This window comes from Melitaea cinxia, chromosome 28, assembly GCF_905220565.1.
Source record: "Melitaea cinxia chromosome 28, ilMelCinx1.1, whole genome shotgun sequence".
In the NCBI taxonomy this organism is placed as follows: Eukaryota; Metazoa; Arthropoda; class Insecta; order Lepidoptera; family Nymphalidae; genus Melitaea; species Melitaea cinxia.
Window position 1 is genome coordinate 9,245,670 of NC_059421.1, and position 17,347 is coordinate 9,263,016.

A 17,347-nucleotide genomic window follows, 5' to 3' on the forward strand; every position below is an offset into this window, starting at 1 on the left:
CAATCGAATTGAAAACCTGCTCCTTTTTTTAAAAGTCGGTTAGTAGTGGTATTGTCCATTTAAAAGCGAAATTGACTGACGGTATTTAAATGACGAAATATATATACATAATTGTTATTTATAAGCAATAAAAAGTGTTAAAATGGTAGAATATTTGTTAATAATGCTGAATATACAGACCGATATACACACTAAATAAAAGTTATACGTATACATAATATCATAAATAGATATAATTAATAATATATTATAATAATATATTTGTTATGCATAAATTAAAAAATACTGGACCGAGTTTAAAAATTCTTTCACAAGGAAAATGCAACGTTACCATAGAAATCGCACATTCCACACAGGCGAAGCCATGAGCAGAAACTAGTAACTAATTCATTGTTTATTTCCTACACTGAAACTTATAAAACTTTTTTTTTTATTCTTTATTATAGCCATACAGCCTTAAAGGCTAAGGCGGCTCATAAGTCTTAAATACTAGATCTGTATACAATTATTTACATAGTTTGGTCGTCTCAGTCTGATTGTCTGAGGAACATAGAGTGAAATATGAAGCTGAGGGTTCTATCGCTGAAAGTTGTTGTAAATTTAGAGCTAAAAACGTTATGGAAAAAGAAAAAGATGTTTTCCCTGCCACAACCAATTTCTGTTAAGAGTTCCTGTCTTAAGGGTTCATTTCTGGTACATTCCATGAGTACATGGTAAAGATCCTCATGGGAGCCACGGACGGTACAGTTAGGACTATTAGCTTTTCGCATAAGATAACGAAAACAATTCTTATAAAACTTTTCAAACTTAAAAATCGCTCTCGCGCCCACTGCGAACCGACCCAATAGAACTAGAAAACACTTCTGACCGTGAGAAAAGGTAATTATTGACTTTTTCTCTCTCTCTACCCGCCTGAGGCCTGTCGAACTGAGATAAGGATTGTCTAATTAAAACGCTCCTATTTTGCGCCAACTTTTATTTAAGACTTCGCTGCCAAAGTATTTCGAGGGTTACTTATTGAACAGGCCTTATAAAAACACGTTTAAAATGTTTTAGGGAATAAAAAATGTGATTGATTATTTTTAAAGTTAAAAAAAATATGATCAATTATACTTTTTTTGTTTGTTATTAAGTAATTATTTACTATTATTACTATTTTGTTTTGATTGAAGGGTTTCATAAATTTTTTTATGGTGGTCTGAAGTTAAACTGTGAAAAAAAAAGAAAAAATCGCCGATAATAAAACAAATATTTTATGTAATACAATTGGCATGTGCAACTGAAAATTGTGGATGTTGTAAAAGATAGTAAAAAATTAAGTATTTATTTATGTAAATATAGTCAAACATTTTGTCGAAGTTAAAATTCTCTCGTTTCAAAAATCTAATTTTTATAAGAAATTTATAGGCTGTAATATATTAGGTAATAACACAATGCGCTACGACCAATTTCAAAATCGAAAGACAACCCAAAGCAGTAAAAATATTCATTTCATTATTATTTTATGAAAAAAAAAAAGAAACACGTTCATGTGTCATTTACACACCTTATAGACCCACTTCAATCTATCATACGTTCTACTTTTAATCACTTTTCAACTTATTAAAGTTGAACTAGTGTTATTCATTCATTTAGGGCTGGTGTTTGTGCAGTGTAATTCCAGTGAAGACGACCTCCACTGAGCTGTCAACGGCTGCCATTCTTTGCGAAATAGAAACTGAGATAGGATTTACCGAAATGTTAATACCCTGACCATGGTTAGGCTGAGCGTCTACTGAAATTGGGCGATGTTTGCTATGAAAGATATTGTATCGTAGGTGAGATATAAAATATATTAATATACTTCAGTTAAATATGAATTTATAATGAGCTAGATGCGCCATGCGGTTTCACACTGGTAATTTTAGATCCCGTGGGAATATCGGGATAAAATGTAGTTAAACTAGATTTCCAGCTATCTACGTAACAAGTTACATTAGAATCGATCTTGTAATTTTTGAGTGAAAGAGAAACAAATATAAATGCATATATTTACAAACATCCTTTCTCACATGTTTTGCATTTATAATATTAGTAGGATTTTGCACGTTAGTCTGTTAATGTCAAAAGTTTGAGATATTGAGTACAGACTTTTGACAGGGATTTTACTGAAAAATTCATAAATAAAATGAATTATGTTTACATAGATAGCTATTAGTTAGAGTTTTGACTTACAATAAGATTACCCACCACAATCTTTGACTTTAATTGCATAGACTAGTAATACAATGCAGGAAGATGAAAAAAAATAGTCAAGTATACACGCATTATTAGAGATAAATCAAAAAGTAATATCAATCAAATTTAATTAGGATCACACAACAAGCACCTATCATTACAGCCTATACAGTCCACTGCTGGACATAGGCCTCCACAAGTTTACATCAAAAATAACGTGAACTTATGTGTTTTGCCCATAGTCACCACGCTGGGCAGGCGGGTTGGTGACCGCAGGGCTGACTTTCTCGCACCGAAGACGCTGCTGCCCGTCTTCGGCCTGTGTATTTTAAAGCCAGCAGTTGGATGGTTATCCCGCCATCGATCGGCTTTTTAAGTTCCAAGGTGGTAGCGGAACTGTGTTATCCCTTTGTCGCCTCTTACGACACCCACGAGAAGAGAGGGGTGGCTATATTCTTTAGTACCGTAGCCACACAGTACAACAAGCACCTAGCATTCGATTAAAAAAAATCATCAAAATCGGTTCTCCCAGTAAAAAATTATGATCACACATAAAAAAAATATAGTCTATTTGAAACCTCTTTTGCAATTCCGTTAAAATGATACCTAATGTTGTACATGAAAAAAAAATTAAATTCCACAAAGTATATAAATACTAACCAATTTTAAGATAAATGATTGGTGGAGATATTACTTTTTATAATTTTATTTTTTTTATTTACTGCTTAATATAGCTCAATATATCACTGTCTTCACTGTAAGATCAGCACGAGACCTACAATGGGGATCTCGACAAACACTCGGTGTAAACATAGCGAAATGAGCCTCTGGAAATTTGACGCCGACGACGCTTTTGTGGCGTTTGTTCCTCAGTGTTCAAACTCAGTTCAAAACAATTCTTTACTTTAAAAAATTAAATAAAAAATTGCCTGTTTCGTACTAGAAAAACATCACGAAAACACGAATGTGACGGAAATTTTTTTAAATGAACTTATATCGGAAATTTCTGACAAAGATATCATAGTGTGATATTTTATAGCCATATATTGCCCTCATTAGATTTACTGAAATTCAAAAATATAATATCATAAACTATATTATAACTATACCATACTTATACCATCAAAACATAAACACACATATGCGAAGCATAACTTTTTAATACATTTTTTTTGTCTACTAACACCATTTTTAAATTTTTAAATTTTTGGAATTTTTTGATTTTACTTTTACTTTAATTAATTTTATTTTTACTTATTGATTTTTAATTTAATTTTGTTTTGTTTTTTTATTCTAAATGTTGTTTTGTTGTACTAACCCAATATGGACTTAAAATCTAGTCTGAAATAAAGTATTATTATTATTATAACTCTTTTCAGGTATACATAAAATATTTGTTTTATGAATAATAGTAAAGGGTATTCTAGATCCTTAAGTATTCTAGATCAAATCTAGTATCTACGCTTCAGCCTGTAATATCCCATTGCTAGTCATACTCCTCTTTGCCGATGCAGGAGAAGCATCAGAATTTAATCTTCTACGCTGCTCCAATGCGAGTTGGCGGATATATTCCCTACTATAAGTAAGGACACTGAGGTATCTCCTGATACCAATTCTCGTTTATACTCGTAGTTTACTCAATTTATTTAACGCATACCTCGAACCGGTCGCCATGGTAACGAATTCAGCGCAATAACGGAAACTTAAAACAAGAATTTCATTAACTTACGATCTGTCGTGAAAACTAACACTTCCAACAATTAGTTCGATGGTGCATTCCTAAAATACTACTACGCTAGTGTTTGTTAAGCGTGCCCTATTATTTAACAGTGGAATTTTAATATTGTTGCTTTAATTTTAAATTGGAAAGTACTTTAAGCGAGTTGAAGGAATCTCGCTAAGATGAGACGTCTTGTGTCGTTGTGTGAAGGGAGTAGTCTTCTATGAACATTAGTAGATACTTTGATTTTTTTTTATGTCACCAGGTCGGCAAACAAGCGTACGAATCACCTGATGGTAAGCGATTACCGTAGCTTATAGACGCCGGCAACACCAGAAGCATCTCAAGTGCGTTACCGACCCATGCCCAATCCCCCCAGGAGCTCTGGTCACCTTACTCACCAACAGGAACACAATACTGCTTGAAAACAGTATTATTTTGCTATGCTCTTCTGTAAGGTCGCGGTACTACCCCAGTCGGGCTGCTCCATATTATCAGCAGGAAATTCCTGCTGTGCTCTATCTCACTTATATTTTTTGATATTTTTTCTTATACAACTAGGTTGGCAAACAAGCGTAAGGCTCTCCTGATGGTAAGCGATTACCGTAGCTTATAGACGTCTGCAACACCAGAAGCATCGCAAATTTAAAACAAAAATATAGTAAAACATTCGGCTGTTACCTGTAACGTGAGCATCAAGTTGCCTAACGTAGCAACAGACGACAGTGTGTGTATGTTATAAATACAAGATTCTACAGAGAAGAATCGGCAAGAAACTGGCGAAAAATTCCGCAGCCAACTTAAGCGTAGCTTTTGCGATTATATTTATTATTACTCGCTGACCCCACAAACGTTGTTTTGTCATATATTTTATGTACCCTTATTAATCCCCCCCTTATAACTAAGGAGTATGAAAAATAGATGTTAGCCGATTCTCAGACCTATCCGATATGCACACGAAATTTTATAAAGATCGGTCCAGCCGTTTCGGAGGAGTATTTTAACTAACATTGTGACACGAGAATTTTATATATAAGATAAAGATATCAGGTTTGGTACTTCTTTTGTATTGGCAGAAATATTCAGATAGTATGGTTGACTAATGAGTCGTTTATATGTTGATATTTTATATATTTTAAGATAAGGCTTAAAATATATTACATTCCGAATTTCAATTGTCCTGCTATGCACCATTAATAACCTTTTTACTAAACCTAACGTTTCACTGTTTTATATCTATATATAGCATACTTTAGCGATGGTATTAATTCTTAAGTCAAAAAAAAAAACAAAAGAATCAACTATATTTCCTTCAACATGTATAATAATAATTGTTTTTAAAGTAAATCTTCTTTAAAAATTTTGTAATTTGAATCTCGATGAAACGAAAACGCGTCACAATAAAGAAACATATGTATAGGAGATAATGAGAACGAAGAATACATTACTGCTGCTTACATGCTCAAACGCGTAAGCGACGCATTTTGCATGGCGTTTATGACCTTTTCATGAGACCGTAATTATGTCGATAGAACAATTCTCGGTCTACCTTCCTACGACTTTTCAGAAGTTTCACTTCTACCGTGTGTGAATTGCATACACACACACACACACACACACACACACACACACACACACTTTTGATTTAGTTTTTATTAGTTTATATTGTTCGTTATCTTTACAATTTCATCTAGTTAGTTAATTCAGCCTATTGCAGTCACTACTGGACATAGGCATCCCCAAGTTCGCGCCAGACATCCCGGTTTTCCGCAATCCTCATCCAGCTTATATTGACAATATTACGTAGATCGTCAAGCGCGCCGGACGTCGTCGATCTTGTTTATGAGGTTAGATATTCATCAAAATATTTAATAACCTAACAATGTCACAAAATATATTAATAAAATTAATAAAAAAATATATATATATATTTTAAAGTATCGCTTTTAACAGCGCTGTATATTAAAATTTATCTAGTAAACGGTCAGCCTCTTTATAGAGTAACTAACGACTTGTACAGCCATCTCTGCCAAGAGTCTCAGATATGCATCAAACTTAATAGCAATGCTCTTGGCAGCATCCAACAATGTATTGTTTAATTTTTAGTTTTATATCTATCCTTGGACATGGTACGGCTCTCTGTATTGATTTTCTTAATACTAGTCTCAAAGGAATAACGCGGATCTGATGGTGGAATGGATTTACTTCCTTTGTTATAAAATATCATTTTCTGTTTTAAAATTTTGTATGAAATTTTCAGTAGCTTTGAATACACCGATGGAGACAACGTACAAAGTATTGAATCAATTTTAATATACTATTTTTATAGTATAAATCTATACCAATAAATAAAATTGGAGTATCTGTTTGTAATATTAAAATAACCGGTTTTTAATAAATGCATATGGATGTATACACGGTACGTATACTAAAGTAATATTTTTCACAATTTTTGTCTGTCTGTCTGTTTGTTCTGGCTAATCTCTGAAACGGCTGGGCTGATTTTTACGGGACTTTCACTGGCAGCTGATGTAATAAGTAGTAACTTAGGCTACGATATATTTTTTTAAAATCCACGCGAACAAAATCACGCGCACAGCTAGTATAATAATAAAATGTGGTAATAAATTATGTAAGAGATTATTAACACAGGAACGAAAAACGTAAACACGCGGGTAATATTAAAACTAAATTACTTTTGAGAGCAAATCAATTGAAAGGTCAATGAAAAAGTGTGTGTACAATTCACACACGGCAGAAGTACTTCTGAAATGTTACAGGAAGGTAAGCTGTTGCGATTTGCTCTATCGACGATGATCACGGTCGTTTTGAGCAGTAAGTAAGTATCTCATTCTCTCCTATCACATCATCATCACAGCAGCCTTTCGCAGTCCACTGCTGGACATAGCCCTCCAAAAGTTCACGCCAAAATGGCGTGAACTCATGTGTTTTGCCCATAGTCACCACGCTGGGCAGGCGAGTTGCTGACCGCAGGGCTGACTTTGTTGCACCGAAGATGCTGCTGCCCGTCTTCGGCCTGTGTATTTCAAAGCCAGCAGTTGGACGGTTATCCCGCCATCGGCCGGCTTTTTAAGTTCCAAGGTAGTAGTGGAACTGTGTTATCTCTTAGTCGCCTCTTACGACACCCACGGGAAGAGAGGGGGTGGCTATATTCTTTAGTGCCGTAACCATACAGCAATTAATTCAATAAAATACACAATTATTAACAAAAGGATTGATCGTAAAGCCGGTAATTTTGAATGGTACATCAGTTCATGTTAAACGGCACCAAAAATATTTAAACACATATATGAAACGGCCTTGCACAGTTCATATTAACGATTTTAACTTAGCCTTCTGAGTCTGTTTCAAAGGGTCTACTCATCGTGCCTCGGAGAGCACGTAAAGAAACTGGTCTCACTTATTATCATAGGCACCTGACAGAGATTGTTACTGATAGTTGGGAATATTATCACAACCCGCATTGGAGCAGCGTGGTATATTAAGCACCGGTCTTTATATAGAGAAAGACCTCTTTCCACATGTAAGAGAAAGACTATGCCCAGCAGTGGGATAATACAGGCTGAATCGAGCCCTCCACCAGCGTTGTGTTCCTATGGTGAGTATAAAAATCCGGTGCTGGTTTATACATACTTCTAATGACATAAACCCATTTAACTATAAAAAAATATGTTCTAATTTACAAATATATGCATATAGGCTTCGAAATACATATTTCAAATACCTACATATTATATTATGTTACATTACGTTTATATAGCTTTTTTTTCATAGAATTGATTGTCAATTCCTCAATGTTTGATATCGAAATCTCTCGGGGATCGCTCGATGTAACCCTATTACTCGCAAATAATAATATACGAATACAAAAGTACCGGAAGTGAAGAAATGAATGAAAATCAAAAATCCAATTTTTTCATCTTTGTTATTTTAGCGGTAATTTCAATATCAGTTTTTTGTTCAGATATTGCTTGTATGAAATTTCTGTTAGCGATAAGGTTACCTGTAACTTATGCAACTTGAACTTGACAATTTTGGTAACATTTTTGAATATCATATCAAAAATTGACCGCTCCAGCGGGATTTTCGAACCCGCGTCTCCGACTGACCGTGTCGGCGCTCTAGCCAATTAAGCTATGGAACGATTTACCCGCTAGAGTTCGCCACGGTTCGTTTAAACCGAAAGTAAAATCATCATATCAAAAATTTCGCTCTAGCGGCTATATAATACAATCGATTTGTCCGTCCGTCTGACAACGGTCAAAGGACACGAATTGTGATTATATACTAGTTGACAGCTGTGGTTTTACTTGCATTATGTGATTAACCCGCTATGTATCCGAGCTACGTAATCAATAATTTGCTTGATTGGCTTAGTGGTTATCGTAATGGACTGACCTAATTATAGGCGGTTCGATCTCTGTGTGTGACATTTGTATGTCGTGTCGATAAACACTGTCGTGGCTTAGGTATGTTTATTAAAGGGTTCCGCTGTCTTGTTTAAGTAAAAAGCAGTTATCGATTTTCACTGCTTTTGTATTTTGATATAATAACAGTTTTTTTACGATTATTATTGTAAATTATATTATTAAACCTATTTTAACCGACTTCGAAAACGGAAAAGATTCTTAATTCGAGTGTAATTCTTTTTTATACATATTACCACATAGGTTTTTGTGTGTACCGATTTTGATCATTATTTTTTTTATCCGAAATCTGGTGCTTGTCGTGTAGTTTCATTGAAATTTGAGTTCAATCAGTCAAGTAGCTTTTTAGTTATCATTAATAATTCGTATTTAATTGACTTTGATTACGTTGACGACAGTGGCGTAGAGGGGGAGGGGGGAGGGGGGGGGGCATATTCCGGGTGCTACTCGTAAGGGGCGCCAAATGGTTAGCAAAACAAAAAATTGCTTGACATATTATATGGTTTTTGAATGGGGGAGAGGGGCGCTAAAAGGGTATTGTGCCCCGGGCGCGAGTTAAGCTCGCTACGTCACTGGTTGACGATGCTTATTATTATTATTATTATTTTTTAAATATATAGACTAGCGCTTGACTGCGATCTCACCTGATGGCAAGTGAAGATGCAGCCTAAGGTGATGCGTGCTTGCCTAGAAGATGCCGATTCACTCTTGATTTAAAGATACCCAAATTATAGTTCGTTGCCGATAGTCCGTTGCCGTAGTATTTGCCGATGTACCCAAATTTAATTTTTTTTGTTGGAAAACAAAAAATCTATTTGAATGTACGTAGGTTCAAATCAATCAAAATATCTCTAAATAGGATTTTAAACACAAAATACGAACTGAAACGTTGAAGCGGTAGTGGACCGTAACAGTATCATATATTCATATTAATATGCAAATTGTCTTAGCTCGAATCATACTATTGCAGTCACAATAGGACAAGATGTATTCGTTACAAAGTTCTGGCGTCTATCCAACAGTACATCCAGAACGCTGAACTACCGTGGCGCATAACCTATTTTTTTTTGGTAGAACTGTTTCGAAATTGATATTTAATGGATGGGAATACCTGTTTATTTTGTGTGTTTTATAGTGTTTTGTAGTTATTGTGACAATTAGTGTACTTTGTTCTAAAAAGTTAGTAAAACACTTATATATGTAAATTATCTATATACTGATGCGTGAAGCAAAATCTTACTACCCCTTTTTATGAAAATTGCGCGGACGGAGGGATATGAAATTTCGCACACGTATAATTTGTATAGCGTAACACACCAAAGTATATTAAATCAATAAAAAAAGAACACACACACACACTACAATATATTTGACACACACACACACGCACATATAGTTTTTGTTTATTGTTAAAGTATATGGTTAAGCCAAAAATAAAAATAAAAAAATAATAATAAATATGCCAAGACAAGCCCAATAAGGGTTTAATGGCATTGTTACTGTTAAAATAAAAATATGTATGTATATATAAATAAATAAATAAATAAATAAATAAATAATTAAATAAATAAAATTATGGTCGAATTTCAACTCAACCTTTCCACTTTTCGACCTTTCCACTGGCCGATCACTAGTGTATATAAATCATTGATGTCTGAAATGATAATAATACTGTTTGGTTTGAATGCTACGATATTTTTTAGGAAAAAAAAAATAATGTATATTTATATCGTGCTACTGTATGTAATGAAACGAGAAAACGTTATTACCTACTTTTAAAAACAAGGTCAATGCAAATTTTTAGTTTTAAAGTTTTTAGAGTTATCTTTGATAACGCGTATTAACTTCAATATTTTTTCGTCTACTTACGTTGTATAACTCGTCGATAATAATAATATAGGTTTCATTGCACACCAAAATATGAACAAACAGTAGTAACTAAAAAAAAGATGTACAAAGGCAATCTTATCGCTGAAGAGCGATTTCTTCCAGATAACCTTTGGGCACAGGACACGATATAGTAGTGGCGGATAGGAAGTGTACAATATCCTTAAGGATGAATAAAAATAGTGTATGATAGATTCAATAATACATACGCATACACACATACAAAAATCCATACACAAATAATCAAGATAGTATAATATACGTGTATAAATGTTTAACATTTATTATGTCATTGAAATAGTTTTTTTTTTTCGTTTGCGAGAACACATAATCATATGACTTATATACAATAACTATGAAAATATCATATGTTTAAATGCTTCAGACTTGGTTAACGAAATTATTCGTTTTTCCAATACGAGTCTTAATATTTTTTTATCAGTACAGTTCTAAGAAGTGGAAGACGTTGAAAATTCTACCAATCGAATTTCCGCAGACACTTTAAATATTTAATTTCCATATTAACTCCAATCAAAAGTACAGTCGCTATTAATCTGATCAAAGCACTTAGAGATTAGGCCACTTACCATCCGGAGTGGATTGAGCGCTGTGGGCATTAAAACTTACCATAGAGTGAGACAGCAATTCACATTTATTTCATGTTGGAAAGAGACAGAGATAGACCTAAAAAGTACATTCACGAATAATCTGATTGAAGCACTTGACGATTAGATCTAGCACTTACAATCGGACGCGATTGTACACGCGTTTAAATGTTAGAGAGAGATAGAATATGGATAGAGTAGTCTGTAAGAAAGAGATAAAGATGTCTAAAAAGTAGTTTAATCGGCTTGGAGGCAATGATTTGGATTCGGGAGATTTTAGTGTCTGACTGTATTTTAGGTTTCGAAATTTTTTGAATGTTCTCGAATGTTCTAGATAATCAAATTGGAGTGACGTCATCACTACACGTCAAAGTTGCAGTGTCGACTTGTATGGATTTGTAAGTTGTTGCTACAGTTTGTTACAGAAAATAGTTGATTTTAGGAGCCAGAAAATATTTAAATGTGAACTAACTTGTGAACAAATCATTTGATATCTTAAAGTTACGAACTAAACATATATATTTATAAATATTTTTACTAAACTACCTACCATTAACCTAAACTACGACCGTTATTCATAGTAGGGAATATCTTCGCCAACCCGCATTGGAGCAGTGTGGTGGTGGATTAAGCTCTGATCCTGCTCATACTCGGGAAAAGAGGCCTGTAGTGGGATATTACAGGCTGAAGCGTAGGTGAGATTATGACCAATTATTAAAGATATCATTAATAATTTTTGAGGTAAATTATTAAAGAAAATAGAGAATAATAGTACATACATAACGTTTAGTGTTTGAATAAATAAATAAATAAATTAATTAATTAATTAATAACTATTAGTAATAATTTAAATAGTTATCAAACACACCTGTTGCACTTAATGGAATTATTGACATAAATACAAAAAACAATTGTTTTTATAAAACAATAATCGTTTGTTTCCACTTGAATTGAACAACGAAAAAAAAAAAAAAAACTCCCTCGATGATTAAAAAAAAAATACGACATAAAAAGGGGATTTTAAATGGGAGAGTCGGAACAATTAGCGTTGAACCAAATGTCGCTTCGCCGGGCTATTGTCGTCCAAGTGAAAAGAACTTAGCGGGGATTCACTGTGGAAGGCGCGAGATTTATACGGTATTATATTTAATAATATTTTTAATTTTTTTATTATAAATAACCACAATAAATTATTGGACCGATTTTAAAAATTCTTTCACAAGTATAATGCTAGTCACTTAGTGACATAGGCTTAATCTTGTAGGCAATGCCGAGGACTGTAAGTTAGTAGTGAATACGTAGACACAGTTCTAGTATTTGAGTCTTGTTACGCAAAATTTTAATGCTTACTAAATTGTTTTGTATATTACCATAAAAATATTATTAAAAAAAATAGCATCTATTTACTCAACGACTTTACGCGTACTACGGCATCTGCGATATGATAATTTTAAAATATCTTACTTTGTCCTATAATTTATGGAATCTTTTCATGTCTATGTCAATCACCGAGACGGCCATATGTCATTCAGTGGATATCACTGTAACAAGCTTTTTATAACAGTTTTGGGGGACAAATTGTAAAGCATCAAAAAATACGCACTATGTTATGAATTACACCATACAACAAATCACAAAGACCGTTTACCCTGACATGTATTTAAATCCATTTTAACACCTTAATTGCCTCGTATTACGGTTCAAAATCAACTGGCCGATGTATTTTTTTTCTGACATTTCAAATGCAATTACTATTAGTCCGAAGACTGAAAAGTCCGAAGACTCATTGTTTGCTTTACTTTGATCAAATTTAATTTAATTTTCTTAAAACTAAATTTACTTCAGTATAAAATACTTCAGAATAAAATACGTAGCATACGTATTTGTGTAGATAACACAGTTCCGCTACCACCTTGGAACTTAAAAAGCCGACCGATGGCGGAATAACCATCCAACTCATCATCATCATCATTACAGCCTTTACAGTCCACTACTGGACATAGGCCTCCATAAGTTTACGCCAAAAATAGCGTGAACTCATGTGTTTTGCCCATCTAACTGCTGGCTTTGAAACACACAGACCGAAGACGGGCAGCAGCGTCTTTTTCAGCGCCATTTTTGGCGCGAACTTTTGAAAGCCTTTGTCCAGCAGTGGACGTATTAGGCTGAAGTGATGATGATGATGATAAAATACTTATCGTTTATACTTCAAAGATGACATGCAAGTGTTCCGCCTGGTGGTAGGCAGATACCGTAGCCTATAGACGCCTGCGACACCAGAAGCATCGAAGCGCGTTATCGACTCTAACCCTGACCCTCCCCAGAAGCTTTCTACCTTACTCAGAATAGGAACACAACATTACTTCAGAGCTATGTTATTATGTTGGCTGGGGTGGAGCTAGGAAAGGGTAAAAAACACACGAATGCCGAACATACCTTGTAATTCTATGATTTTTAAATTCATTTATGATCATAATTTAAGAAGGATCAAACTTAATTTTAATTCGACATATCTAGCAAGATCTCAAATTTATTAATTACTAGCTTTGAACCGCGGTTTTATTCGCATTTCTTTAAATAAAAAATATTCAATAGTCTTTCTCGGTGAATGAGCTATCTAACACGAAAGAATATTTTAATTATGAAGATTGCTGAGATTAGCGCATTTAAATAAACAAACGAATAAAGAGACTTTTCATTTTTATAATATTAGTATAAATAGCAGTAGACTGGCTATAAAAATCACACTACAACTAACAAAACAAGATTATTTCGTATAACACATACAGTAAACATTATAAGTCAAATTTGTTTAAAAAGGTTAATAATATAAATATTTTCGAATTAACATTTCAATAAACAGAAACCACAGGCGATAATACATCATAATATAAACTAAACAATATTAATATTCAAACGAAACCAGAATAGAACTCTAGTTAAATAATATAATCACTTAATCAACAAGGAAATTAATATGTAATGTACACGGGAATTGTATACGGAAGACTGACTTTGCAAAGCCTAATGCCGTATGCATCAGCTCGACTTAGATTATCTTAATTACAGCAGAGAGTTTAAAAATTCAATTTAAAAGTTCCACTTAAAAAAATATAATTTGATGCTGTTCCACTAGCTATGAAATTCGGGATTTTATTATTAACTAGCCTTTACTCGCAGCTTTGTTCGTATTGATTTTTTTTAAATAAAAATTATCCTTTGTTACGTCTAATATCTGCAAGAATATGTGTAGAAAGTTTCATGATAATCGGTTAAGTAGTTTTCTCATGCAAGCGTAACAAATAAACGTATATGCATATTTATAATATTATAGGTTGTTACCGTAATAATCGTAGTGGAATTTTTTGGATTGAATGTATTGATTAGAATAGGCTGTAAAGTTTCCCACAGCTGGGCAAAGATAAGAAAGATATTTAAGCTGTCTATCACGTTGTTCAACTGGGGATTGAGACGATTATATAGGTATATTGTAGTTATATGCTCTAAAGAAAATTGATTAGCGTGTCATAGTTTGACAAACAAGATACAAAATTTGTTTGACAGCGCAATTTCTGACATGTATAATGTTGTAAAGTATATGTATATGTATATCCTTTACCGGCAAGATGAGTTTCAGAGTCTGAGTGGAAAATAAGCGACGCCCTACCGGATATGAAAATGTGATCACTTAATATACTGTAGAGGTATATCGGTAGGCTTTGTCTGATTCCTTTGTATTCTATAACACAATTTGATAAGCTTTTAGTAATTTTAGATTTAATAATTTGTTTCCTAAATTATTATGCATCTTTTGGACTTCTTACCACAACTGGAATCTCGTACTTACCTAGAAACAAAAAAAAAAAAAAAAAGATTATAAGTAAAACATACTTTTAATAACATCAAAATGTATAGTTAGAAGTGCCATTTATTTGTATTTTTATTTGAAGGTTTTTTTTGCATTAATTGTAATATATAAAAGTTATTATATATCTTCTTCTTAAAGTGCCATCTTCTCACGGAGTTTGGCGATCATTTTGGCAACTTGTATCCTTGATACCGCAGCCCTGAATAACGAACGGGTGCTTTTCCCAATCATATATAAAAATTAAATTATCTAAAGATAGTCTTTGAGTTAACTCCGCTTAACTCCTTACAACGAACTATTACTATTACTCTTTTCTCATACATTTTTTTTCTAGCTAAAGAAAATAGCTAAAATCAGTTGAAATCAGAATTCAACCCATTATATTTTAGTTACGAATTATGTGTTCGTTCTCTTATATGGGGAAAGAGGCCTATGCCCAGCAGTGGGATACAGACTAAAGCGTGGAATTGTATGTTTCGTACTATTAGATCACTTTTTTTTGTTGTCGTAATTTCACCTTTTACTTTTTATTTACAAGTAACTTCAACTGATGTAGGGCACAGCAGGAATTTCCTGCTCAAAATATGGAGCAGCCCGACTGGGGTAGTACCTCGACCTTACAGAAAATAACAGCTAAATAGTACTGCTTTCAAGCAGTATTGTGTTCCTGTTGGTGAGTAAGGTGACAACGCAACGCGCTTGCGATGCTTCTGGTGTTGCAGGCGTCTATAAGCTACGGTAATCTCTTACCATCAGGTGAGCCGTACGCTTGTTTGCCGAACTAGTGATATATATATATATATATATATATATATATATATATAAAAAGTCAATTATTTTTCATCTAAAAATCCTGTGTGTTAAATTATATCCCAGTTTAAATAATAGATGACGGCTTCTCTATTCTTAGTAGAAGTCTAGAAACGAGTAGTCTTTAAGATTTTCAAAATTATTACAGTTTCTGTTTCAAATACACTGTATGTAATAGATTAATGTATGTTTGGAAATGGCATTAACAAAATAGTTTCAAAAAGGGTAGAAACAGAAAGATATAATATGTGAGTTTGTTTATTGTAGCATAACTTGTAAATATATTTTTATTCTGTAATTCTATTATTATTATTTGTAAAGAATACAATTGTTTTCCTAGTCACTTTCTGTTCGATAATTTTCATCATTATTTAATTTTTTTGTCACAAAACCGAAAATCTATATCTAGTTTTATATTATTGACACATCATTTTTATTTAATTTTTGTCCACTTCGTTTTATGCATTTAGTAATTTAGTTAATTTTTTTTTGAGTCACAAATTTTAATCTAACAAAGAATCATAATACCAAATACCGATATTGTGATAATATTGATGGCATTTCTAACAGCCTGTTCTTCAATCGATGGGATGAAACAGGGTGAACGGGTGTTTAGTGGACTGTGCGGGGTCAGGAGGGGTCAAACCGGAACAATATTAAGATAAACACACATATTGATTTAACAGTATTGCGTCATTTCGTTATTGTTCGTGTTTGTAGCTTTTAGTTGTGTATTGTGTTACAGGGAGTATTATGAAGGTAGTGGGTAGTGGGATATTTCCTGTTCAAATCTGAACCACGATTGGTTAAGAACCTGAACCTTACAGAAGATCACAGCTAAATAATACTGTTTTCAAGCAGTGTTGTGTTCCTGTTGGTGAGTAAGGTGAACAGAGCTCCTGGAGGAAATTGGAAAAACAATAAAATTTGTTTCATTATAACATTTTCAAATTTCATGCACACATAATACAAAAAGACAGACATATACCTATTAATAAAATATAATTTTCATCCTCGCATTGCGCTTCGCTCATTCTAATTATTCCCTTTTCAGTAAAATACTTATGAAATATGAAAATCTGGTATAAATATTCTCTTTAGGATAAGATTAATTTTTATATTACAGCGAATTTTCTTTCGTCTAATTTAAATGGCTATTTACATTTGAGAGAGTATATTGGCTCGCGACTTAACTTCATAGCGTGTCGTTTTATAGCCTACATGTAACCTTAATCTGTAAAATATGTTCTTTTTATAATGTTTATTGTTGATCTCTTTTGACGGTTCTGATTAATTTAGAAGCCGTTACAAGAATGCTAACACGCTACCTATATGACATAATCCATTTCCAACTATTATATACTAACGACCGTCCACGATTGGCTATAGTGACACTATTTAAAAACATGGGTCCAATAATGTTGTGGCGTAGGAGTACCAGGTCGTTGTAGTAGCTTAACGTTTGTGTAGGTGTTTGTTGCAGGTTTTGTGTAGTTGGGCGTTTGTGTTTGTATTGTGTTTCAACACAAAACTCTGATACTATAATAATATTCTGTTGAATTGGAAGTGTGTATATAATCTTCACAATTCTTCTGATGGGAAAATAATTTTTAATTTTAAATGATTATAATGAATAATCTAAAAAACTATTGGACTTTTTTTAAAAATATTTTAACGATGATAACGATGGATTATCACTGAGTCCCATCTATACTAATATTATAAAGCTGAAAGTATTGTTTGTTTAAACGCTTCGCGCGGAACTACTAGCTCAAATAAAAAAAAAAACTGT